Below are 26,779 nucleotides of genomic sequence, written 5' to 3'. Positions count from 1 at the left end.
TCGGAAAAGAGAAGGTTCTCTAACAAAAAGTGAAAGGAGCATTAATATACAGGTATGAAGAAAAGTGCTTACTGGGCAGTTTGGTGAGCATAGTATATACATTTAGCCAGACACCAGCAGATGTTACACCCCTAGGGCTCATGACTACCCCTGTTGTAGGCTTTCAGTATCAGGGATGTATTCCCTCCCATGGAGCAGACCTCCAGTCCAATAGAGAACTGTTCATTTCCTCCATAACAGACATGCCATTATTGTACCCATTGGCTCGTTTGGCCTTGTGTCCAAATTTAAGGCTTGCAGTGTCCACTGCTGAGTATAGAGATTTATTTATTTATTATTTTTTGGTTTTTTGAGGTAGGGTCTCATTCTAGCTCAGACTGACCTGAAATTCACTATGTAGTCTCAGAGTGGGCTTGAACTCACAGGGATCCTCCTACCTCTGCCCCTACCCCCTGGTGCTAGGAGTAAAGGCCCGCCCCAACACACCTGGCCCGTTTTGGAATTTTTTTTTAAACAGGCTTGATCAATTTTTTTTCCTGTATAAAATCTCTACTGTTTTGGATTTTAATACAGGATCTCTGCAGCAGCTGAGCCTGGAGCGCTTGACAATCCCTGCCTTAACCTTCCTAGTGCTGGAATTTCCAGACATGAGCCACCACGCCTGGCTTCCCAATCATGTTGGACCCGGTAACCTTGCTGCTGGGCTGGGTTCTGAGTAGGACCTTATCCATCCTGCAGTGTGTGAACGCTGAGAGCCATTGGGGGGGTGTCACCAAAGTCTTAGGGGACAAGCCTGGGCGGGTACTGAAATGTACATGAAATGACCACGACGACCTGCTGAGGGCGGCTGTTAGCGGGCCACTCAACACCAGATCTAGGCCCTAGACTGGGTTCCAGAATTTCCCTGCGGGTTCCAAGAACTGGGTCCAGAAAGTGGGCGTGGTTCCCGTCCCCTCTGAGTCCTCCTCTAGGGCCTATCCACGCAGAACCCACACCCCGCCAGCCCGGTCTCGGTCACGCACACGCCCCCCCCCCCGCGTCCCCGCCCCACTTCCACATAGCTCGGGTCCCGTGACCCCACCCCCCGCGAGGCCCCGCCCCTAGCACGTGCGTGCGCGCGCTCCGCGGGCCTCGCCATTCCCGGCTGACAGGCGATGCTTAGGCCCGGTCTCCGCACGCGGAGGGTTGGGATGTGCGACCTGGAGTCGCGGGGTAGCTCGGGTACCCCGTTAGGCTCGGGGCCTGCCGGGGCTCCTGCCCTCCAGTATGGGGCGGTGAGGGCGCAGAGTGCCAGCGCATCCCCTCGGCCTCCCTCCGGGGCCGGCACGGCTGGGAGCAGAACGGGGGATGCTGGCGTGACCTGGGCACCGGGGCCGGGGTCCAGTTGGATGCTGGCCTGGGGCCTGCCAGGTGCGCCCGTGGGATCGGCCGGGCGGGGCGGCTCCCGGAGAGGACCTGGGGGAGGGCAGGTGCCGACAGCTGAGGAGTCGATCCCGCCGGACGCTGTGAGAGGAGCCCTAGGGAACGCCCGAGGCTTGGGTCCACAGGTTCCGGTCGGACTAGGGAGCTGGACCTACGAGGCCTGACCACTGCACGCTGTCTGCCTGCCTGTCCCCCCCCCAGCCGACCGGCGCTCGGCTCTGCGTCGCCACCGTGTGGCCAGAGGGAGCAGCACCAGCCGAGCACCCGGTCTTCGGGTTGGACACGACCCAGGCACGCGCCGCAGCCTGGGCGATGGGCTCTTGAGACCCCGCCCCTTTTCCCTGATCGCGGTCCCAAAGACCCGCCGCCGTTGCCATGACGACGGCCGGGCCGACCCATCGCGTGCCTCTGGCTGATGTGACTCCTGCTCAGAGAGAACTGGGATATAGACATGGCATCGGTTTGTTTTTTTTTTCAACATAGGGTTTCACTCTAGCCCAGGCTGACCTGAAATTCACTCTAGCCTCAGGGTGGCCTCGAACTCACAGCGACCTTCTTACCTCTGCCTCCCGAGTGCTGGGATTAAAGGTGTGCGCCACCACGCCCAGCTAAATAGCATCCGTTTTCATCTTTCTCCCACAATAAGCCTGAGTGGATGAAGATGGCTCCCATTGCTTGCAGGAGGCATACCAAGATAAAATAAACAAGTAGAGGAAGTTTTCTCATTCCTGGTTCATAAAAGTAGATAACATTTGGTCTGGAGGGATGGCTCAGCGGTTAAGGTGTTTGCCTGCAAAGCCAAAAGACCCCGTTTAGATTCCCCAGGACTCACATAAGCCAGATGCACAAGGTGGCACATACGTCTGGAGTTCGTTTGCAGTGGCTGGAGGCCCTGGTGTGCCCATACTCTCTCTGTCACATAAATTATTTTTTTGAACGTAGGTAACATTTAAGAAAGGCTGATGTATGCTAGGCCCTTCCTGATAACTGCAATCCCACCATAGTGTATACTATTATTACCATCAAACAGATAAGGAGCTTGAGTTTCAAAGAAGTTAAATAACGTGTCCAAAGCCATGCTAGGGTGGAGAACACTTGCCCCGTAGGACTGTGGGTTCAGTTCCCGGAACAGTGGAAACACACATACCAAGCTAAAGATTTTTGTGTGTGCGGATGTGTGTATGTCAAGGTCAGCAGGTGACCTTGGTTCCCTCAATTACACATCTACCTCTCTTTTGAGGTAGGGACTCTCACTGGCTTTGTTTGAGTCGACCAATTAAGCAAGACTGGCTGACCATTGAGCTCCAGGGATCCACTCTGCTTTTACCTTGTACTGGAGATTGAATCAGATCATCAGGCTTGTGAGGCAAGCCCTTTACTCACTGAGCTATCTCCTCTAGTACCCGAATTTTATGTGTTTTTTTTTTTTTTTTCTTTCAAGGTAGAGTCTCATTCTAGCCCATGCTGACCTGGAATTCACTATATAGTCAGGCTGGCCTCAAACTCATGGCGATCCTCTTACCTCTGCCTCCTGAGTGCTGGGATTAATGGTGTTGGTGCCACCATGCCCAGCTCAGTGTCATGAAATTTATCTTAACTAGTGATTGCCACAAAATCATGGGCTTAATGTACAACTTTTATCTTCTTCACACTAATAGAAATAAATACATAGTTGCTAAAAACAATTTGACCTTATTAAACTCACCCCTAGAGCTGTAGAGATGGCCCAGCTGTTGGAGGTGCTTGCTTGCAAAGCCTGACAGTCCAGGTTCAATTCCCCAGTACCCTTGTAGAGCCAGATGCACAAAGTGGTATGCACCTGGAGTTGGTTTGCACTGGCAGGAAGCCCTAGTGTGTCCATTCCCTCTCTAGCTGCCTCTTTCCGTCTCTCAAATAAAGAAATAATTTAAAAAATCAGCTAGGCATGGTAGCGTACATCTTTAAATCCCACATTCAGAAGGCAGAGGTAGGAGGATTGCTGTGAGTTTAAGGTCAGCCTGGGACTACATAGTGAATTCCAGGTCAGCCTGAACTACAGTGAGACCCAGCCTCAACCACTTCCCCCAGGGGAAAAAAAAAAAAAGGATAAAGAAAATCAGGCCTAGACCAGAGTGAGACCCTACCTCAAAAAACCAAAAAAAAAAAAAAAAAAAAAAAAAAGAAAAGAAAATCAGGACTGGAGAGATGGCTAAGCAGTTAAGGCACATGCTGGTAAAGCCAAAGAATACAGGTTCTATTCCCCAGGACCCACATAAGCCAGATGCACAAGGTGGTGCATGTGTCTGGAGTTCGTTTGCAGTGACTAGGAGGCCTTTGCATGCCCATTCCTTCCCGCCCTCCCTCCCTCTCAAATAAATAAATAAAATGCTTTTTTAAGTCATAGGCTGGGGCGGGGAGGTAGGGTGGGGACAAACCGCTGTGTAATTGGACTGGAGGCCCGCTCCATGGGAGGGAATACATCCCTGATACTGAAAACCTGCAATAGGGGTAGTCATGAGCCCTAGGGGTGTAATGTCTGCTGCTGTCTGGCTAAATGCTCACCAAACTTCCCAGGAAGCACTTCTCTTAATGTTCATACCCTTATATTAATGATACTTTCACTTTTGGTTAGAGAACCTTTTCTTTTTTCAGATGGCAGTGACCCTGGGATGACTCAGAAGGCACCATGGTGCTGAGAAGAAGTGACAAAGGAGTGCTCAGCACTGCAATATCTCCATCACACCTTCCAAGGCTCAGGGTCCATTGCGGAAGAGGTGGCAGCAAGAGTGTAAGAGCTAAAGGAAGGGCAGGACTCCTTACATCGTGCTCCAGACATAAAAAGGCCTGAATATCCATGACCTCACAAAGTCTGACACTACCTACACAAGACCATCATAATAGGAGGAAAAGATCATGACATCAAAATAAAAGAGAGACTGATTGAGAGGGGGAGGGGATATAATGGAGAGTGAAGTTTCAAAGGGGAAAGTCAGGGGAGGAAGGGAATTACCTTGTTTACAATTATGGAAGTTGTCAATAAAAATTTTTTAAATTAAAATATCATAGGCTGGGCATGGTGGCGCACGCCTTTAATCCCAGCACTCAGGAGGCAGAGGTAGGAGGATCACCAGGAGTTCATGGCCACCCTGAGACTACATGTGAATTCCAGGTTAGCCTGTCTAGCGTGAAACCTCGAAAAACAAAAAACAAAACAACAACAACAAAAAAACTAAAGTAAAATACCAGCTAAAAATAAAATAGTAGTGTCTTTTAAAAAACATTTATTTATTGGCCGGGCATGGTGGCACAAACCTTTAATCCCAGTACTTGGGAGGCAGAGGTAGGAGGATCACTGTGAGTTTGAGTCCACCCTGAGTTTACATAATTCCAGGTCAGCCTGGACTAAAGTGAAACCCTACCTTGAAAAGCAAAGAAAAAAATTATTTATTTATTTGAGAGAGAGAGAAGATATATGTAGAGAATGGGCACACTAGGGCCACTGCAAGCAGACTCCAGATACATGTGCTACCTTGTGCATCTGGCTTACGTGGGTCTTGGGGAATCCAACCTGGGTCCTTTGGCTTTAGAGGCAAGTGCCTTAACTACTAAGCCATCTCTCCACCCCTGTTTGTGATTTAGAGATAAATTTTCACTCTAGCCTAGTCCGGCCTCAAAAGACAAGGGTTGGGGCTGGTTTGATGGCTTAGTGGTTAAGGCACTTGCCTGCAAAGCCAAAGGACCCAGGCTGGATTCCCCAAGACCCACGTAAGCCAGATGCACAAGGTGGTGCATACATCTGGAGTCTCTGGCATGCCCATTTTTCTCTCTCCCCCTCCTTCAAATAAGTAAATAAAATTTAAAAATATTAAATAATAAATGGAAAGCCAAATTTTTGTTTTGTTTTGTTTTGTATTGTTTTTCAGGGTAAGGTCTTGCTCCAGCCAAGGCTGACCTTGAATTCATCATGTCATCTCAGGGTGGCCTTGAACTCACAGTAATCCTCCTACCTCTGACTCCCAAGTGCTGGGATAAAGGCGTGCACCACCATGCATGGCAAGAATATTTTTTTTTTTTTGAGGTATGGTCTCACTCTGACCTGGAATTCAGTATGTAGTCTCAGGCTGGCCTTGAACTCACAGCTATCCTCCTACCTCTGCCTCCAGTACTGGAATTAAAGGTGTGTGCCACCACACCTGGCTTCACATCTATTTCTTTTTAATGAAAGTTGCACAGGGGCATAATTTAAAGAGATCATGCCATGTGTGGTGGCACACACCTTTATTCCAGCACTGGCGAGGCTGAGGTAGGAGGATGGTTGTGAGCTCAAGGCCAACCTGGGCTGGAGTAAGATCCTGCCTAAGATATAGATAAATAGATAGATAGAGCACAAGTATTAATGATTCTTATGAAGGAAGAATGCATACATTTTACCATGTCTACTATTGCAGGGGTGCTCATCTTCATGTTAGCTGATATATATATATATATAATTTATTTATTTTGTTGAAAACTTTCATATTTGTAAACAATATCTCATGGTATTCCCCTCCCTCCCCCCACTTTCCCCATTGAACCTCCACTCTCCTCTCCATCATATCCCTTTCCCCCCTCAATCAGTCTCTCTTTTATTTTGATTTCATGATCTCTTTCTCCTATTATGATAGTCTTGAGTAGGTAGTGTCAGGTATTGCAAGGTCATGGCTAACCAGGCCATTTTGTGTCTGGGGGGAGCACATTGTAAGGAGTCCTACCCTTCCTTTGGCTCTCACATTCTTTCCACCATCTCTTCTGCAATGGAAGGTGTGATAGAGATATTTCAGTGCTGAGCACTCTTCTGTCACTTCTCAGCACGAATGCCTTCTGAGTCATCCCAAGGTCACTGCCACCTAATAAGAGAAGCTTCTCTAACCAAAAATTAGAGTAGCATTAATATATGGGTATAAATAATACTGGACAGTTTGGTGAGCATAGTATATACATTCAGCCAGACAGCACCAGACATTACATCCCTAGGGCTCATGACTACCCCTGTTGTAGGTTTTCGGTATCAGGGATGTATTCCCTCCCACTCCAGTCCAATTAGAAAGTGGTTGGTTTCCCCAATAACAGGCATGCCACTATTGTACTCATTGGCTCATTTGGCCTGGCTGGCCATATTTAAGCCTTGCAGTGTTCACTGTTGCATATATTTTAAAAAAATTTTTTTGTTTATTTTTTTAAAATTTATTTGAAAGTGACAGACAGAGAAAGAGGCAGATAGAGAGAGAGAGAATGGGTGCACCAGGGCCTCCAGCCACTGCAAACGAACTCCAGACGCGTGCACCCCCTGTGCATCTGGCTAACGTGGGACCTGGGGAATCAAGCCTTGAACCTGGGTTCTTAGGCTTCATAGGCAAGTGCTTAACCACTAAGCCATCTCTCCAGCCCACTGTTGAATATCTTATCTGGTGATTTCCCTCTCTCTCTCATTGAACTGCAAGTAGTATAGATTTTTTTTTTTTTTCCCGAGGTAGGGTCTCACTCTAGCTCAGGCTGATCTGGAATTCACTATGTAGTCTTTGGGTGGCCTTGAACTCACTGGGATCCTCCTATCTCTGCCTCCCAAGTGCTGGGATTAAAGGTGTGTGCTATCATGCCTGGCTAGCAGTGTGATTTTTCCAGCTTTCTGTCAACTGGTCTACATGGAGGAGGTTTTCAGCATGGTTTCTCAGTGACCTTACAGCCCAAGTATGTGGAGTCTTCAGCAGTAGGATCTTACCATCTATTCCTGGTGGGAAGCCAAGGGCCTCAGCAATGGCCTGTAATGTTTTGGAGGCATCAAGGACCTCCCTGGCCAACAACTCACTGGAAGGTGTCCCATCCCTGGCACTGAAAATTTTCTAGTAACAATCTATGGCATCTGGGTGTTCCATTGTCCAAAAAGTAGATTTCCATAGTTTTTCTATTAATGTATATCTCTCTCCTGCAGTTGTTTAAATCTCTTCTCAAGATGTCCTGGCAGATCAGTTGTGTCAGGATAGTCTCTCTGGATGCCGGGATGCTTATTAAGTTTCAACATCTGGGAAAGAAAGTTGGTGGAAGCAGAAGCTGAGCTTCAGTGCAGACCTGGCAAAGCCCACAACCCTCTGGTACTCATGCCATCAGCAACCCAAGCCAAGCTCAAACAGCCACCCCTGCCAGCACTGTCATCCCATGTGGGCTGACCCATGGAAGGATGAGATCTTGGACAAGGCAGCCCTCTGAATCTGAGGCCGATGCCAAGGAGATGACAGCTGGAGGCTGTCTGCTGTTCAAACTCCAGCAGCTGGGTAGCAAAGCTTTGCTTGAAAAAGGTGGTCTGAGGGCTGGAGAGATGGCTTAGCGCTTAAGCACTTGCCTGTGAAGCCTAAGAACCCTGGTTCGAGGCTTGATTCCCCAGGACCCACGTTAGCCAGATGTACAAGGGGGTGCACACGTCTGCAGTTCGTTTGCAGCGGCTGGAGGCCCTGGTGCACCCATTCTCTCTCTCTCTCTCTCTCTCTCTCTCTCTCTCTCTCTCTCTCTCTCTGTGTGTGTGTGTGTGTGTTTTTCTCTGTGTCTGTCGCTCTCAAAATAAATAAATAAACATAAAATAAAAGATTACCCTTAAAAAAAAAGGTGGTCTCAGAAGGTATCATAGTGCTGGAAAGAAGTGACTGGAGTACTGAGTAACATCTCGATCACACCTTCCAAGGCTCAGGGTCTAATGCGGAAGAGGTAGTGGAAAGAATGTAAGAGCCAAAGGAAGCGTAGGACTCCTTATAACATGCTCCCTCCAGACACAAAATGGCCTGCATATCCATGACCTCACAGTGCTTGACACTACCTAGACAAGACCATCATAAGAGGAGGAAAAGATCATGACATCAAAATAAAAGAGAGACTGATTGAGATGGGGAGGGGATATGATGAAGAAAGGAATTTCAAAAGGGAAAGTTGGGGGAAGGAGGAGGGTATTACCATGGGATATTTTTTATAATCATGGAAAATGTTAATAATTGAGTAAAAAAAAGGTGGTCTGAGAGGTCCAGCCCCATGACTACTGTATCATGTATTTTATCAGTTTCACCTTGAAGACACTTTTCTTGGACTTATCTGTTCCTCTGCAATCTAGAGGGCTTGTCCGTTATAGACATCTGATGAACAGCTACCATTCTGGGCAAAGAAAGGTATATTATTTTTTAGAGAGACAGAACTAGCCCAGGGCCTCAGCCACTGAAATTGAACCCCAGACGCTTGTGCCACCTAATGGGCATGTGTAACTTTGCACTTGCCTCACCTTTGTGTGTCTGGCTAACATGGAACGTTTTTTCTTATGTGTAGTCCAGGCGGGTCTCGAAATCCTGATCCTCCTGCCACCACCTCTTCAGCAATATTCTGCCGGAGTCTGCCACTACAACCTGCATTTTTTTTTTAATTTTGAGGTAGGGTCTTGCTCCAATCCAGGCTAACCTGGAGTACATCATGTAGTCTCAGGGTGGCCTTGAACTCATAGCCATCCTCCTATCTCAGCCTCCCTAGTGCTAGGATTAAAGGTTTGTACCACCATGTCTGGCCTAAAGGACCTTTTCAGAAATGCAAAGTTGGCCAGGCAGAGGTAGGAGGATCATTGTGAGTTTGAGGCCACCCTGAGACTACATAGTGGGTTCCAGGTCAGCCTGAGTTGGAGTGAGACCTTACCTTGAAACACTGAAAATCAAAAAGAAAAAACAAAGTTGGGGCTGGAGAGATGCATTTAATCCCAGCATTTGGGAGGCAGAAGTAGGAGGATCGCCATGAATTCAAGGCTAATCTGAGATTACATAGTGAATTCCAGGTCAGCCTGGGCTAAAGTGAAACCCTACCTCACAAAAACAGGAAAAACAACAATAACAATGAGGGGGAGTGGGGGGAAAGAGGGAGAGGATTGTGAATTGTGAATTTGAGGCCAGGCTAGGCTACACAGCAAGACTCTGACTACACACACACACACACACACACACACACACACACACACACACACCAATAAGTATCTTGAAGGTGGTTGGGGAGATAGCTTAGCCACAAAAGGTGCTTGCTTATTAGTGGATTGGCCTGAGTTCAATTCCCCAGTACCCACATAAAGCCAGATGCATAAACTGGCTCATGTGTCTGCAGTTTGTTTGAGCAGCAAGAGACTCTAGTCAGCCCATATTCATTCACTTTCTCTCAAATAAATATTATTTATTGGGCTGGGGAGATGGCTTAGTGGTTAAGCGCTTGCCTGTGACGCCTAAGGACCCTGGTTCGAGGCTCAATTCCCTAGGACCCATGTTAGCCAGATGCACAAGGGGGCGCACATGTCTGGAGTTTATTTACAGTGGCTGGAGGCCGTGGTGTGCCCATTCTCTCTCACTCTCTCTCTCTCTCTCTCTGTGCCTATTTCTCTGTCTGACGCTCTCAAATAAATAAATTTTTAAAATATTATTTATTTAAAAATTTCAAGGTAGGGTTTTACTGTGGCCCAGGCTGATCTGAAATTCACTATGTAGTCTCAGGCTGGCCTCAAACTCACAATGATCCTTTTACCTCTGCCACTTGAGTGCTGGGATTAAAGGTGTGTGCCACCATGCCCAGCTTCATTTAACCTTTTTTTTTTTTTTCAAAAAGTATTTATTTATTTGAGGGAGAGAGAGAGAGAGAGAGAGTGAGAAAGAGAGAGAGAGAGAATGGGTGCACCAGGGCCTGCAGCCACGGCAAACAAATTCCAGAGGCATGTGCTCCCTTGTGCATCTGGCTTACATGGGTCCTGGGGAATTGAACCAGGATCCCTTGACTTTGCAGGCAAATGCCTTAAGGGCTAAGCCATCTCTTCATCCCTAACCTTTTTTTTTTTTTTTAAGAAAACTTTTATTTATTTATTTGTAAGCAGAGAGAGAGAGAGAGACTGAGAGAGTGAGAGAATTGGCATGCCAGGGGCTCCAGCCACTGCAAGTTAACTCCAGACGTATGTGCTATCTTGTGCACACATACCACCTCACGTAAGTCCATCACCTTATGAGTCTGACTTACGTAGGATCTGGAGAATTGAACATGAGTCCTTAGGCTTCGCAGGCAAGCACCTTAACTGCTAGGCCATCTCTCCATCCCTTTTTTTTTTTTTTTCCTTGAAGTAGAGTGAGACCCTACCTTGAAAAAACAAACAAACAAAAACATTCAGCACTGGAGCAATGGCTTAGCAGTTAAGGTGCATATCTGCGACGCCTAAGGACCCATGTTTGACTCTCCAGATCCCACATTAGCCAGTCACACAAAGGTGGGGCAAAGTACAAGGTCGTGCATGTCCACTAGATGGTACAAACGTCTGGAGTGCCATTGCAGTGCCTGAGACCCTGGCACACCAATTCTCTGTCTCTCTCTCTCTCTCTCTCTAAAATAAAATAAAAACAAATATTAAAAGAAAAACTATGGGGGCACCTACCTGTAAACCTAGTGCTGAGGTGGGAGGGAGTGGGGGTGGGGAGTCAACAGTCAGAGCATCTGTAGTTCCCTGATCCCCTGCAGCTGGCTTGGGCTGCTGGGACCCTGCAAGCGTTGTGCAGAAGCAGGCCCCTTGCTCTGCTTTCCTGATTCAAGTGACTCTGGGTCCCCAAGTCCTGGGTACCCTGGCAGGAGGGTGTGTGGGGTGCGTGGAAGGTGGTGAGACCAGAGGAGATAAACCACCCCTTGCACTTCAGCCAAGCCACAGTTGGATCCACAGAGGAATTGGGGAGATGAGCAAGACTGCTGTTTCCATGCTGAACCCGACAATCAGCACCAGGGTGAAGGAGACAGACCCTGAAGATACTCAACACCTACCAAAGCACAGATCCAGAGGCTCTTAAGAGCTCATCACTGAAGTATACTTAAAACATCCACCACGGAGGGAGGGCTAATGAAAATCTAAGAGGATATAAATAAATCATACGGAATCCTCTGATATTGGACAATGGAACACTCAGGAGCCATAGATTGTTGCTAGAAAGTTTTCAGTTCCAGGGATGGGATACCTCCAGTGAGTTGTTGGCCAGGGAGGCCCCTGATGCCCCCCAAACATTATAGGCCATTGCCAAGGCCCTTGGTTTCCCACCAGGAATAGATGGTAAGACCCTATTGCTGAAGACTCCACATACTTGGGCTGCAAGGCCACTGAGAAACCCTGCTGGAACCGAGCTGATAACCTCCTCCATGTAGACCAGCTGACAAAAAGCTGGAAGAAGCCATTCTACATGCAGTTCAATGGAAGAAAGAGAAATCACCAGTGAAGATACTCAACAGTGGACACTGCAAGCCTTATATTTGGCCAGCCAGGCCAAATGAGCCAACAGGTGCAATAGTGGCACGTCTGTCATGGTGGAAACCAACTGCCCTCCAATTGGACTGGAGGCCCGCTCCATGGGAGGGAATACATCCCTGATACTGAAAACTTAAAACAGGGGTAGTCATGAGCCCTAGGGGTGTAACATCTGCTGATATCTGGCTAAATGTAAATACTATGCTTATCAATCTGCCCCGTAAGCACTTCTCTTAATATTCATACCCTTATATTAATGCTAGTCTCACTTTGGTTAGAGAATCTTCTCTTTTCAGATGGCAGTGACCTTGGGACGATTCAGAAGGTATCATAGTGCTGGAAAGAAGTGACTGGAGTGGTGAGTAACATCTCTATTACACCTTCCAAGGCTCAGGGTCTAATGTGGAAGAGGTGGTGGAAAGAATGTAAGAGCCAAAGGAAGTGTAGGACTCTTTACAATGTGCTCCCTCCAGACATAAAATGGCCTGGATATCCATGACCTCACAGTGCTGGACATTACCTAGACAAGACCATCATAAGAGGAGGAAAAGATCATGACATCAAAATAAAAGAGAGACTTATTGAGATGGGGAGGGGATATGATGGAGAAATGAATTTCAAAGGGGAAAGTTGGGGGGGTATTACCATGGGATATTTTTTATAATCATGGAAGATATTAATAAAAATTGAGGAAAAAAAATCCACCACAGCTCAGGGATTTTTGCAGAACAGGATGCAGAAAGATTGTAAGAGCCACAGGTTGAGACATCATGCCCAGGGGCATTCCCTCACCCCCAAAATAACTGACTACTGCTCCTTCAACACATAAACTACAACCCCATGGGGAATACCTGCAACCCCACGGAGAAGCATCCCCAACGGAATAGGGGCAGGGACGAGGGAAAAGAGAAAAAAGGCAACACATGATGCATCCATACAAAGCACTTTGTGTTTGGGTGGCGGTGCATGCCCGGCTAGTATTATTCTTCTGATAGCATTTAATTTAAGAGTGCCCCAGTGCCAGACCTGAAATGATAGTTTCTTCACTCTATAGTATATGGCACACTCTTGAGAGCTGCTTTTTAAAAAAATTATTATTATTTAATTTATTTGTAAGTAGAGAGAGGTAGAGAGGAAAGACAGAGAATGGGCACATCAGTGCCTCCAGCTGCTGCAAATGATCTACAGACACCTGCACCACTGTGTATCTGGCTTTATGTGGGCACTGGAGAATCCAACCTTGGTCATTAGGCTTCACAGGCAAGGACCTTAACCACTGAACCATCTCTCCAGCCTAAGAGCTGCTTTTGTAGCCACTTGTTTTCTGGGAGTTTTACCACAGGTGGATTTGTGGGCAGTTTGCTTTGTAAGAGTCATGGTTGTAGAGACCTCTTTTCTTACCCCACTTTTTTTTTTTTATAATTCTTTTGCTCACTTTATTTATTTATTTGAGAGTGACAGAGAGAGAAAGAGGCAGATAGAGACAGAGAGAGAGAGAGAGAGAGAGATTGAGAGAGAGAGAGAGAGAGAGAGAGAGAGAGAGAATGGGTGTGCCAGGGCCTCCAGCCACTGCAAACAAACTCCAGACGCGTGCGCCCCCTTGTGCCTCTGGCTAACGTGGGACCTGGGGAATCGAGCCTCGAACCGGGGTCCTTAGGCTTCACAGGCAAGCACTTAACCGCTAAGCCATCTCTCCAGCCCTACTTATCCCACTTCTTTGTTTATTTGCAAGCAGAGAGAGATGAACACAGAAGAGAGGCACACAGAGAGAATGGGCACACCAGGGCTTCCAGCCACTGTGAACAAACTCCAGGTGCATGTACTACTTTGTGTCTCTGGCTTTATGTGGGTCCTGGGGAATTGAACCCAGGTCCTTAGGTTTTGTAGGAAAGTGCCTTAACTGCTGAGCCATCTCTCTGGCCCTTACCCTACTTCATTAGCTGCAACTCCATGAGCTAGAGGTGGTGCTGGCCTAACAGTGGTGGCAGTGGTATTAACTGCCTGTGACGTCTATTTAACTCACTACTGCTGCTCCTTGTAGAGGGTAGAATCCAGAAAGTTTGGTGGCTAAGGAGGTTCTAGTAGTTCCCCGCCACTGCTTTTCTAGGGTCTTACTCTTGAAGCCAAGTGCTGAGGCCAGGTCTCATATTCCGCTCCCTATCTAACCTCACCTGACCCTTGTCTTCCATGATAAACACGAAGCCTGTTTTTGTCCCTCACTGAGAGTTTGGTGATCAGCAAGAGGACCTCAGGGCAGCCACCCCCTCCAGCCTGCACACTGTGTAATAATAAGTCAGGAGCTGCATGTGGGTACACTAATCAGTAACAGGAATAGCCGGAGGAAATAACCATCTTTGTTCTTGAGATCTGCAGATCAGACAAGCATCTCATGGTTAGGCGATTAGAATCAGATGTGCATCAGCTGGCCCAGCAGCCGAGAGAAGAGAAGGTACCCAGAGTCTGGAAACACCCTTCCACCACCTAACCTCACCGAATCAGCTTCCTAGTGAGATAGCTTTGGACAAGAGGCCTCCACTTTCTCAATCAGCCATTTTTTCTGTTAACATCATAATGAAGTCCTTGCCTCAGCCTCTTGTTTCTCGGCTTAATTGGACTTGCTATATAGATGGATTTGGGTTCAAGTCTAGTAACACTTATGTTTTCACTACTGGAAATTGAACCAGGGTTTCACCCATGCTAGGGAAGTGCTCCACTATTGAGCTATACCCTTAGGTCCAGTAGCATTTTCTTGGCACTTAAATTTGGAGGGAATTTCTCTCTCTCTCTTTTTTTTTTTTTTGGTTTTTTGAGGTAGGGTCTCACTCTGGTATACCTGTAATTCACTATGTAGTCTCAGGGGGAATTATACTCACGGCAATCCTTCTACCTCTGCCTCCTGAGTGTTGGGATTAAACGCATATGCCAGCACACCCAGATCTGGTGGTGGTAGAGGTAGGAGAATCACTGTGAGTTCAAGGCCACCTGAGACCACATGGTAAATTCCAGGTCAGCCTGGGCTATAGCAAGACCTTACTTGAAAAAAAAACAAAAATAAAAACAATTTTTTTTTTTTTTAAATGATGGAGGTTGCCTCCAGGAGGATTTTCATGTTTGTGCCTATGGGTCTTATGCCATGAACTGAGGACAGACAAAGATTAGTGTTACAGTACATGTCTAAGGAAGGCCCTGTAAGATCCAGTACTACAGAAGCACCAAACCTTTGTTTTTTTTTTTTTCTTAAACCAGAGTGGGGGACTTGAGGTAGAGTTTTTCTGTAGCCCAGGCTAACCTGGAATTCATTATGTAGCCTCAGGGTGGCCTCAAACTTACAGTGACCCTTCTATTTCTGTCTCCTGAGTGCTGGGAGGGATTAAAGGCATGCACTACCATGCCCAGCTCCTTTTTTATTTTTTGTTTATTTGAGAGCAGCAGAGAGACAAAGAGGGAGAGAGAGAGAGAGAGAGAGAGAATGGGTGCATCAAGGCCTCCAGCCACTGTAAATGAACTTCAGATGTATGCGCCATCTTGTGAATCTGATGAATGTTGGTACTGGGGAAGTGAGTCTCGAACCAGGATCCTTAGGTTTCACAGGCAAATGCTTAACTGCTAAGTTATCTTTCCGTCCCATGCCCAACTCTTTCTGTGGGATCTGGAGATTTGAGCTCTGGTCATCTCACATCTCCTGAGGCCCTCATGCTTACACAGGCAGCACACTTAATTGCTGAGCCATATCTCTAGCGTCAAAACATTTTTTTAAATATTTATATATATTTATTTGAGAGAGAAAGAGGCAGAGAGAGAGAGAGAATGGGTGTGCCAGGGCCTTCAGCCACTGTAAATGAACTCCAAACAAATGCACCACCTTGAGCATCTGGCTTACATAGGTCATGGGGAATCAAACCTGCATCCTTTGAATTTGCAGGCAAGTGCCCAATAAAAATATTTTAAAATATGTAAATAAGGGCTGGAGAGATGGCTTAGTGGTCAAGGCTCTTTCTTGTAAAGCCTAAAGACCCAGGTTTGAGTCCCCTAGTACCCATGTAAGCCAGTTGTGGTGGTTTGATTCAGGTGTCCCCCATAAACTTAGGTGTTGCGAATGCTAGCTCCCCAGCTGATGGATATTTGGGAATTAATGCCTCCTGGAGGGAGTGTATTGTTGGGGGCGGGCTTATGGGCTTTATAGCCAGTTTCCCCTTGCCAGTGTTTGGCACACCCTCCTGTTGCTGTGGTCCATCTTATGTTGGCCAGGGGGTGATGTCCACCTTCTGCACATGCCATCGATTTCCCCTGCCATCGTGAAGCTTCCCCTCGAGCCTGTAAGCCAAAATAAAACTCTTTTTCCCAGAAGCTGTTCTTGGTTAGGTGCAACAGTAAAGTGGTACCGAGGAGTGGGATTGCTGCTAGACACCTGACTGTGTGGCTTCGGCCTTTTGGAGCTGATTTTCAAGAGGAAAGTGGAAGGAGTTGAAACCTTGGCCTAAGAGATGCCTTGCAGTGCTGTAAGTACAGCTTAATGGACTATTCTGGTCTGAGCTCTAAGACCTGAATGCAGTAAGAACTATGGACTGTGAGGTTTGGCTTATGAGGGTGAGAAAGAGCTTTGCCTGGACTGGGCTAGCAGTTTGTGTGAGAAGCTTGCTCTTGTGCCCATGTTCTGAGAAGTTGTGCAGGGTTGCTTTGCGTAGAAATGAACTGGTGTAAGCAGAGGAATATGGCACAGAAAGAAAAATCTTTGGGTGAACTACTGCCCGTTCAGCTGCAACTGAGAGATTACAACCTTTGAGACTGGGCTGGCTGACCTGTCTGGGGCAACAAAAAGAATGTCGACTCTTTTGAAAGGGCCTGAGTGCTCAAGGAGTGTCCTGTTCTTCAAAGTTTGCTTTATTCCCCCCTGGATTAACAAATTGGCACCCTACCTGGTATCGTGGAGTATAAGAAATGCTGGAAAGAGGGTCATTGAGTTTGCAACACGGTCTTGTGTTTTGGAAATGGCCATGGCCAGTGTGAAGCAGGTTTGCTTTTTGCCTGCATAGAGACCCCATGGGGCCATGAGGATGAACCGTGGCTTGCAGTGGAGACCCAGTGGAGATGCCGGGACCATGAGATGGCTGCCGAGGAGCTGCCGGCCCCGATGAAGTTTCCCAGGACTGTGAGTAGCCTAGCTGGAGGGGCGGAATTGGAATGCCAGAGACTTGTTGCTGGTTAGAATTATCGAACTTGAAGATTTGTCACTGGCTAGAGTTGCTGGACTTGAAGCTACAGAGTTTGATGTTTGCCCTGGTTGTTTTAAATCTTGTATTGGTTGAATGTTTCTTTGCTATGCCCAATGTCATCTATTGCAGTGTGAATATTTATTCTGTGCCATTCTGGGTTTTTTGAGGTTATTTTTTGGTATTATGGCTCAGTTAAAAGATCTTGAACTATGGGGATGTATGAACATCATTGAGATTAAAAACTATGGGGACTTTTAAAATGAGATGAATGCATTGCATTTTACATCATGTATGATTATCAGTTTATGGGGGCCAGGGGCGGAATGTGGTGGTTTGATTCAGGTGTCCCCCATAAACTTAGGTGTTGCGAATGCTAGCTCCCCAGCTGATGGATATTTGGGAATTAATGCCTCCTGGAGGGAGTGTATTGTTGGGGGCGGGCTTATGGGCTTTATAGCCAGTTTCCCCTTGCCAGTGTTTGGCACACCCTCCTGTTGCTGTGGTCCATCTTATGTTGGCCAGGGGGTGATGTCCACCTTCTGCACATGCCATCGATTTCCCCTGCCATCGTGAAGCTTCCCCTCGAGCCTGTAAGCCAAAATAAAACTCTTTTTCCCAGAAGCTGTTCTTGGTTAGGTGATTTCTACCAGCAATGCGAACTGGACTGCAACACCAGTTATGCATGAGGTGGTGCATATGTCTGGAGTTCAGAATACATAACATATTAAAAATATTTTGGGGCCGGGCGTGGTGGTGCATGCCTTTAATCCCAGCACTTGGGAGGCAGAGGTAGGAGGTTCACCCTGAGTTCGAGGCCACCCTGAGACAAAATAGTGAATTACAGGTCAGCCTGGGCCAGAGTGAGACCCTACCTCGAAAAAGAAAAAAAAAAAATTTAGTTAGGCATGGTGGTGCATGCCTTTAATCTTAGCACTCAGGAGGCAGAGGTCGCAGGATCACTGTGAGTTCGAGGCTACCCTGAGACTACATAGTGAATTAATTCCAGGTCAGCCTGGGCCAGAGTGAGACCCTATCTCAAAACCCCTACATATACATATATATGTGTATGTATGTATTTGAGAAAGAGAGAGAGACTTCAGAGCTGCCACCCAATGCATCATGCTCTACTTTTTGCATCTGGCTTTATGTGGGTACTGAAGAATTGAACCAGGGCCAGCAGGCTTTGAAAGCTAGCATTTTTGTTTGTTTTTCTTTTTCTTTTTTTAAATTTTTATTTGACAGTGACAGACACAGAGAAAGAGGGAGAGAGGGAGAGAGAGAGAATGGGCACACCAGGGCTTCCAGCCACTGCAAACGAACTCCAGACGCGTGCACCCCCTTGTGCATCTGGCTAACGTGGGACCTGGGGAATCGAGCCTTGAACCTGGGTCCTTAGGCTTCATAGGCAAGTGCTTAACCGCTAAGCCATCTCTCCAGCCTGAAAGCTAGCATTTTTAACCACTGAACCATCTCCCCAGGCTGAGATAAAACTTTTTGGCAAGGGGGCTGGAGAGATGGCTTAGCTGCTAAGTGGCTTACTTGAGAAGTCTAAGACTACTTGTTTGAATCTTCAGGTCCCATGTAGTAGTCAGATGCAAAAGTGATGCAAACACGCAATGTCTCACATGCGCACAAGAGGGCACACGCTTCCCAACTTCATTCTCAGCAGCTGAAAAGCCTTGGTTGGCCCATTCTCTCTCTCTCTCTCTCTCTCTCTCTCTCTCTCTCTGTGTGTATGTGTCTCTTTTTTGAAAATAATAATAATAAAAACATATTAAAAACTTTTTGAGGGGCTGGAGGGATGGCTTAGCAGTTAAGGCATTTGCCTGCAAAGCCAAAGGACTCAGGTTTGATTCTCCAGGACCCACGTAAGCCAGATGCACAAGGGGATTCACAGGGGCGCATATGTCTGGAGTTTGCTGTGGCTGGAGGCCCTGGTGCTCCCATTCCTTCTAATTGGACTGGAGGCCTGCTCCATGGGAGGGAATACATTCCTGATTCTGAAAACTTAAAACAGGGGTAGGCATGAGTCCTGGGGGTGTAACATCTGCTGCTGTCTGGCTAAATGTATATACCATGCTTATCAAAAACCCAGTAAGCACTTCTCTTAATGTTCATACCCTTATGTTAATGCTACTCTCATTTTTGGTAGAGAATCTTCTCTTTTCAGATGGCAGTGACCTTGGATGACTTGGAAGGCATCATGGTGCTGGAAAGAAGTGACCCGAGTGCTCAATACTGCAATACCTCTATCACACCTTCCAAGGCTCAGGGTCTATTGCAGAAGAGGTGCTGGAAAGAATGTAAGAGCCAAAGGAAGGGTAGGACTCCTTACAATGTGCTGCTCCCAGATACAAAATGGCCTAAATGTCCATGACCACACAGTGTCTGATACTACCCACACAAGACCATCATAATGGGAGGAAAAGACATAACATCAAAATAAAAGAGAGACTGATTGAAGGGGGAGGGGATATGAAGGAGAATGCAATTTCAAAGGGGAAAGTAGGGGGGAGGGAGGGCATTACCATGGGATATTTTTTATAATTATGGAAGTTGTTAATAAGAAATATATATGGGCTGGAGAGATGGCTTAGCAGTTAAGTGCTTGCCTGTGAAGCCTAAGGACCCCGGTTGGAGGCTCGGTTCCCCAGGTCCCACGTTAGCCAGATGCACAAGGGGGTGCACGCGTCTGGAGTTCGTTTGCAGAGGCTGGAAGCCCTGGTGCGCCCATTCTCTCTCTCTCTCCCTCTATCTGTCTTTCTCTCTGTGTCTGTTGCTCTCAAATAAATAAATAAAAAATTAAAAAATATATATATTAAAATTTTTTTTGAGGGGCTAGAGGGATGGCTTAGCGGTTAAGGCATTTGCCTGCAAAGCCAAAGGACTCAGGTTTGATTCCCCAGGACCCATGTAAGCCAGATGCTCAAGGGGGCTCAAGGGGGCACATGTGTCTGGAGTTTGTTTGCTGTGGCTGGAGGCCCTGGAGTACCCATTCTCTTTCTCTCTCTCAAATAAATAGATAAATAAATAAATTGGGAGGCCAATTCTCTCCCTCTCTCTCTCTCTCTGTCTCTCAAAAATAAAATGAAATAAATAAATAAATAGGGCTGGCGAGATGACTTAGTGGTTAGGGCACTTGCCTGCAAAGCCAAAGGACCTTGGTTTGATTCCCCAGTACCCATGTAAGCCAGATGCACAAGGTGGCGCATGCATCTGGAGTTGGTTTGCAGTGGCTGGAAGCCCTGGTGCACCCATTCTCTCTCTCTCTCTGCCTCTTTCTCTGTCTGTCACTCCCAAATAAATAAATTAAAAAAAAAAAAAAAGCCAGGCATGGTGTCACACACCTTTAATTCCAGCACTCAGGAGGCAGAGGTAGGAGGATCACTGTGAGTTCGAGGCCACCATGAGACTACATAGTGAATTTCAGGTCAGCTTGAGCTAGAGTGAAACCTTACCTCGAAAACCCACTCTCCCCCACAAAAAAAAAGAAAAGCCAGATGTGATACACGCCTTTATTTCTAGCACTCAGGAGGCTGAGGTAGGAGGATTACTGTGAGTTCATGACCAGCCTGTGCTATAGAATGAATTCCAGGTTAGCCTGGGCTAGAGTGAGATCCTGCTTGAAATAAATAAAATAAAAGCCAGATGTGGTGGCACACACCTTTAATCCTAGCACTTGGAAGGCAGAGGTAGGAGGATCACTGTGAGTCCAAGGCCACCCTGAGACTACATAGTGAATTCCAGGTCAGCCTGGGCTAGAGTGAGACCCTACCTTGAAAAACCAAAATAAATAAATAAATGAATAAATAAATAAATAAAAGACTACTCAGAAAATGAGACAGTTAAACAAGGATCTGAAATTCAGAATAAAGAAGCATTACTGAGCTGGGTGTGGTGGTGCATGCCTTTAATCCCAGCACTTGGGAGGCAGAGGTAGGAGGATTGCCAGGAGTTTAAGGCCACCCTGGGACTACATGGTGCCACCCTGAGACTACATGGTGAGTTCCAGGTCAGCCTGGGCTAGAGTGAGACCCTACCTTGAAAAACCAAAAAAAGAAAAAAACAAAAAAAGAAGAAGAAGGAGAAGAAGAAGAAAAAGAAGCATTGCTGGTTGTGAAAACACATGCTGGGAGGGGATTATTGAAGCGATAGAGGCAGGAAGATCAGAATAAAGAATTCTTGGCTGGGGAGATGGCTCAGCAAGTAAAGGTGCTTGCTTACTTACACAGCCTGCCAGCGCGGCCTAGGTTCAATTCCCCAGCTACACAATGTGGCATGTCTGTCTGGAGTTCCTTTGTTGTGAGAGGAGGTCCTAGAACATCCATATTCACTCACTCATTCAATCTCTCATAAATGAATAAATTATTATTATTAATAATAATAAAAGGCAGCTGGGCATGGTGGCACACACCTTTAATCCCAGCACTCCAGGGAAGCAAAGGTAGGAGGATCACTGGAGTTCAAGGCCACCCTGAGACTACAGAGTGAATTCCAAGTCAGCCTGGGCTACAATGAGACCCTACCTAAAGAAAAAAAAAAAAAAAGCACTCCACAGTGATGTTCAATTTAATTAATTAATTTTATTCATTTGATGGACATGCCAGAGCCTTCAGCCGCTGTAAACAAACTCCAGACACATGTGCCACCTTACACATCTGGCTTTTGTGGGTCCTGGGGAATTGAACCTGGGTCCTTTGGCTTTGCAGGCAAATGCCTTAATCACTGGGCCATCTTGCTAGCCCTATAAACCAATTTAAAGATGGATAAATGATTTAAATAGATGAGAATTTAAAACATTTTTTGTTGAGCTGGAGAGATTGCTTAGTGGTTAAGGTGCTTGCCTGCAAAGATAAAGGACCCAGGTTTGATTCCCCAGGATGACATAAGCCAGATGCACAAGGGTGTATATGCATCTGGAGTTCATTTGCAAAGGCTAGAGGTCCTGGTGCACCCATTCTCTCTCTCTCTCTCATTTTTTTCTCAATCTGCCTATTTCTTCCTCTTTCAAACCAATCAACAAATAAAATATTAAGAACATTTTTTGTTTCTTTAATATTTTATTTCATTCATTCATTCATTTATTTGAGAGAGAGAGAAAGAGGCAGATAAAGAGAGAGAGGATGGGCACTCCAGGACCTCTAGCCACTGCAAACAAACTCCAGACATATGTGCCACCTTGTGTATTTGATTTACATGCGTACTGGGGAATTGAACATGGGTTCTTATGTTTCACAGGAGGAAATGAGGAATTAGTTATCCATGGCCTACAGTTTTCTCGGGAGGGGGGAGTGATGAAAATATTTTGGAATGAAGAATGATTATTGTGGGGAAATGTCTCAGTGGTTAGAGGAGCTTGCTGCACAAGCCTGCCTTCCAGAGTTCATATCCCCAGTACCTGCGTAAAGCTGGAGGCAAAGTGGTTCATGTGTTGGGTCTGTAATTAATACCAATGTGACTACCACAAAGGCAGAGTGAGGCTCTCAGGCCTGTTAGTCTGGCCTATCAGCAAAAACATGAGAGAGCCTGTTTCAAATAAGGGGGAAGGAGGAACAATCCCCCAAGGTTGTCTTCTGACCTCACATGCACACATACACAGAAATAGATACTGTACACTGTGAATACACTTAATTGGGTGCTTTTGAGTTTTAACTTTCTGAAGCCTGGTGGCCTCAACTCACTATGTAGCCAAAGATGGCCTTGAACTCCTGATTCTCCTAACTCTACTTCTCAAACTAAGATTACAAGCATAAACTATCATGCCTGGTTTATATACCTTTATTTATTTATTATTATCATTATTTGAGGTAGGTATCACTGTAGCCCAGGCTGACCTGGAATTCACTATGTAGTCTCAGGGTGGCCTCAAATTCACAATGATCCTAAGTGCTGGGACTAAAGGTGTGTGCCACCATGCCTGACTCTATTTATTTAATTAAAAATTTTTTTGTGTTATTTTTATTTATTTATTTGAGAGCGACAGAGAAAGAGGCAGAGAGAGAGAATGGGTGCACCAGGGCTTCCAGCCACTGTAAATGAACTCCAGACGCGTGCTCCCCCTTGTGCATCTGGCTAATGTGGGTCCTGGGGAACCGAGCCTCAAACCGGGGTCCTTAGGCTTCACAGGCAAGCGTTTAACCGCTAAACCATCTCTCCAGCCCTATTTATTTTTTAAATTAATTTTATTCATAAGAGAGAGAGATGGTGATGGAGGGAAGGAGACAGAGAGAGAAAGAGAGAGAGAGATTGAGAATGGGCACGCCAGGCTTGCAGACACTGAAAATGAACTCCAGATGCATGTATCACCTTGTGCATCTGGCTTACATGGGTAGGAATCAAACCTGGGTCCTTTGGCTTTGCAGGCAAGCGCCTTAACCTCTAAGTCATCTCTCCAACCTTAATTTTTTATTTTTGAGAGAGAGATGGGGAGAGAATGGGCACACTGGGGTCTTTAGCTGCTATAATTGAACCTCAGATGTGTGTGCCCTCTTGTGTGGCATTGCACACTTGTAAGACTTTTGCATCTGGCTGTACGTGGGACCTGGAGATTCAAACAAGCGTTCTTGGGCTTCACAAGCAAACAACTTAACTGCTAGGCTGTCTCTCCAGCCGTTATTTACTTTTTAGTATTTATTTATTAGACAGAGAGAGAAAAAAGTGGCTGTTCCAGGGCTTCTTGCCATTGCAAATTAACTCCAGATGCATGCAACACTTTATATGGGTGGGAACTGAGTAATCAAATCCAGGCTGTCAGGCTTTGCAAGCATGTACCTTTAACTATTGAGCCATCTCTCAGCCCAATATGTAATTTTTTAAATCTTTAAAAAAAATTAAGCCAGATCAGCCTGGTGTGATGGCACACACTTTTAATCCCAGCACTTGGGAGGCAGAGGTAGGAGGATTGCTGTGAGTTTCAGGCCACCCTGAGACTACATAGTGAATTCCAGGTCAGCCTGGGCTGGGATGGAACTCCCCCTTGAAAAAAAAAAATTGAGCCAGGCGTGGTGGTGTACACCTTTAATCCCAGCACTCAGGAAGGAAAGAGAGAAATAGAGAGGGAATCCAACTCCAAACACATGCACCACCTTGTACATCTGGTTTATGTAGGTCCTGGGGAATCAAACCTGAGTCCCTGGCTTTGCAGAAAGAGTGTGTGTGTGGGGGGGGGAATGGGCACACCAGGGCCTCTAGCCACTGCAAACAAACTCCAGATGCATGTGCCCCCTTGTGCATCTGGCTTACGTGGGTCCTGGGGAATCCAACCGGGATCCTTTGGCTTTGTAGGCAAACGCCTTAACCGCTAAGCCATCTCTCCAATCCTGTATTTTGGTTTTTGAGTTAGGATCTTGCTCTAGCCCCGGCTGACCCTGGGGTTTACTATGTAGTCTCAGGGTAGCCTTGAACTCACAGCTATGCTCCTACCTCAGCTTCCCAAGTACTGGAATTAAAGGCATGTACCACCATTTTATTTCAGAGAGAGAGACCATCTATGCTTTTAAATGGGGAATTCATGTTATGTTTATTCTGACACAGAAGGGGTAAAACTCACTCAGTCGTCCCACGGTACAGTGAAGTCAGGTGAGGTCTGGTCAGGTGTGAAGGTGTAGTTAGGCTGCCATCCCACAGCCCTCTCCCTCTTCCAGGATCATCTATCCTGCCTCTAATTCCAATGATCCAGATTGACCTACTCATACTATGGGCCTGAATGGGCAGGCCATATAGTTCTGGTGAAACACAGGCTACTAAGGGGTTTTCTGGAAAAGGTCTTTGAGAAAAAATAAAATAAATAAATAAATAATGAAGAAACTGCCCTGTCTCTGGGCTCTGCTGTGTCAAGTTACACCTCCGGTAGGGGACCTGGAGGCCAGGCAGTTGGACATCCTAAGGGCAGCAGAGTGGAATTAACTTGGGTCTACAGAGCCACCATACCTCAGGATTTAGTGTGACTCACGCTACCTGTATTTCTTTTTCCTTTTTTTTTTTTTTTTGAGGCAGGGACTCCCTCTAGCTCAGAGTGACTTAGCTTCAAACTTTCGGCAATCCTCCTACCTCAGCCTCCCAAGTTCTGCGATTTTTAAAGATGTGAGCCACCATGTCCCACTCTACTTGCTGGGATTAAAGGTGTGCGCCACCATGCCCAGCTCTCTCCATCCTTCCTTCCTTCTTCCCTCCCTTCCTCCTTCCCCCTCCCTCTCTTTATTTTTTGGTTTTCATAGGTAGGGTTTCACTCTATGTAGTGCCAGGGTGACCTGGAACTCATGGCAATCCTCCTACCTCTGTGTGCTGGGATTAAAGGCGTGTGCCACCATGCCCGCTACCTACCTTTCTTATAGCCTCAGGGGACTGTTGTGTGGGCTCTTCTGGGTTGAAGTAGATGAGCACTTGCTCCCTTAGGCAAGGCAACTGAACAGTGACCCCCAGAGTCCACCCTGGTGAACCAGTTTGTTGAGCTTCCTTACAGAGCGTACATGAGGGATTCTCTTTCTTTCTACATATATATATATATATATATATATATATATATATATATATATATGTAGAAATAAAACATATATATGTATATGTTTGGTTTTTTCTTTTTTTTACTTTTTTTCCTAAACATATTTTATTTATTTGAGAAAGAGGCAGAGAGTGAGAGAATGGGCATGCCAGTACCTCCAGTCACTACAAAAGAACTCTAGACACATGTGCCACCCTGTGCATCTGGCTTATGTGGGTCCTGGAGAATCAAACTGGGACCCTTTGGCTTTGCAGGCAAACACCTTAACTGCCTAGCCATCTCGCCAGCCCAAATATATTTTACTTTTATTTATTTGAGACTAGGAGGGAGGAGAGAGAATGGGCATCCAGGGCCTCTAGCCACTCCAAACAAACTCCAGATGCATGTGCCACTTTGTGCATTTGGCTTATGTGGGTCCTGGAGAATTGAACCTGGGTCCTTTGGCTTTGCAGGCAAGAGTCTTAACTGCTAAGCCATCTGTCCAGCTTGCGTGAGGGGTTTTTTACAGCACGGATAACCACCCCATCCTTTAATCTCCCTGTCTCCCCAGACCATGCGTAACATTGAATAAACCTCAAATGGGGAGGGGCACCTGAGAACTCATGTAATGGTCTAATGACCCTTCCCTACCCCCTCTTTCCATGAAGGACACCAACAGAGCCAATTCTTGAGCCCCTGCCTTTTGGTTGCAGCTGCTTCTGATCAAGATGACAATAGTTGTTTTCCTCTTGGTGGATGTCACACAACCAGTTAACAGTTAACTGGTGGCTCTTCCTCTGGGACTGGGCTTTCAAAGGTTCCTTTTTTTTTTTTTTTGGTTTTTCGAGGTAGGGTCTCACTCTGGCCCAGGCTGACCTGGAATTCACTATGTAATCTCAGGTTGGCCTTGAACTCATGGTGATTCTCCTACCTCTGCCTCCTGAGTGCTGGGATTAAAGGCATGTGCCACCACGCCCAGCTTCCTTTTCTTTTTAAGAATGAAGATATTATCTTTGTTTATTTGACAGACAGAAAGAGGGAGAAAGGGAGAGACAGACAATGGGCAAGCCAGGGCTCCAGCCACTGCAAATGAACTCCGACACATGCACCCCTTTGCGCATCTGGTTTAAGTGTGTCCTGGAGAATCAAACCTAGGTCCTTTGGCTTTGTACAAAGACCTTAACTGCTAAGCCATCCCTCCAGCCCTTCTTAAAAAAAAAAAAAAAAAAAAAAAACAACTTATTTACTTAGGCAGAGAGAGACAGAGGGAGAGGCAGACAGAGAGGGGGAACACCAGGGCCTGATAACACTGTAAATGAACTCCAAACCTATGAGACACTTTGTGCATATGGTTTTAGGTGGATACTGGAGAGTCAA

This window comes from Jaculus jaculus, chromosome 5 (genome assembly GCF_020740685.1).
Source record: "Jaculus jaculus isolate mJacJac1 chromosome 5, mJacJac1.mat.Y.cur, whole genome shotgun sequence".
Classification (NCBI taxonomy): domain Eukaryota; kingdom Metazoa; phylum Chordata; class Mammalia; order Rodentia; family Dipodidae; genus Jaculus; species Jaculus jaculus.
Note: the sequence above shows the minus strand (reverse complement) of the source record.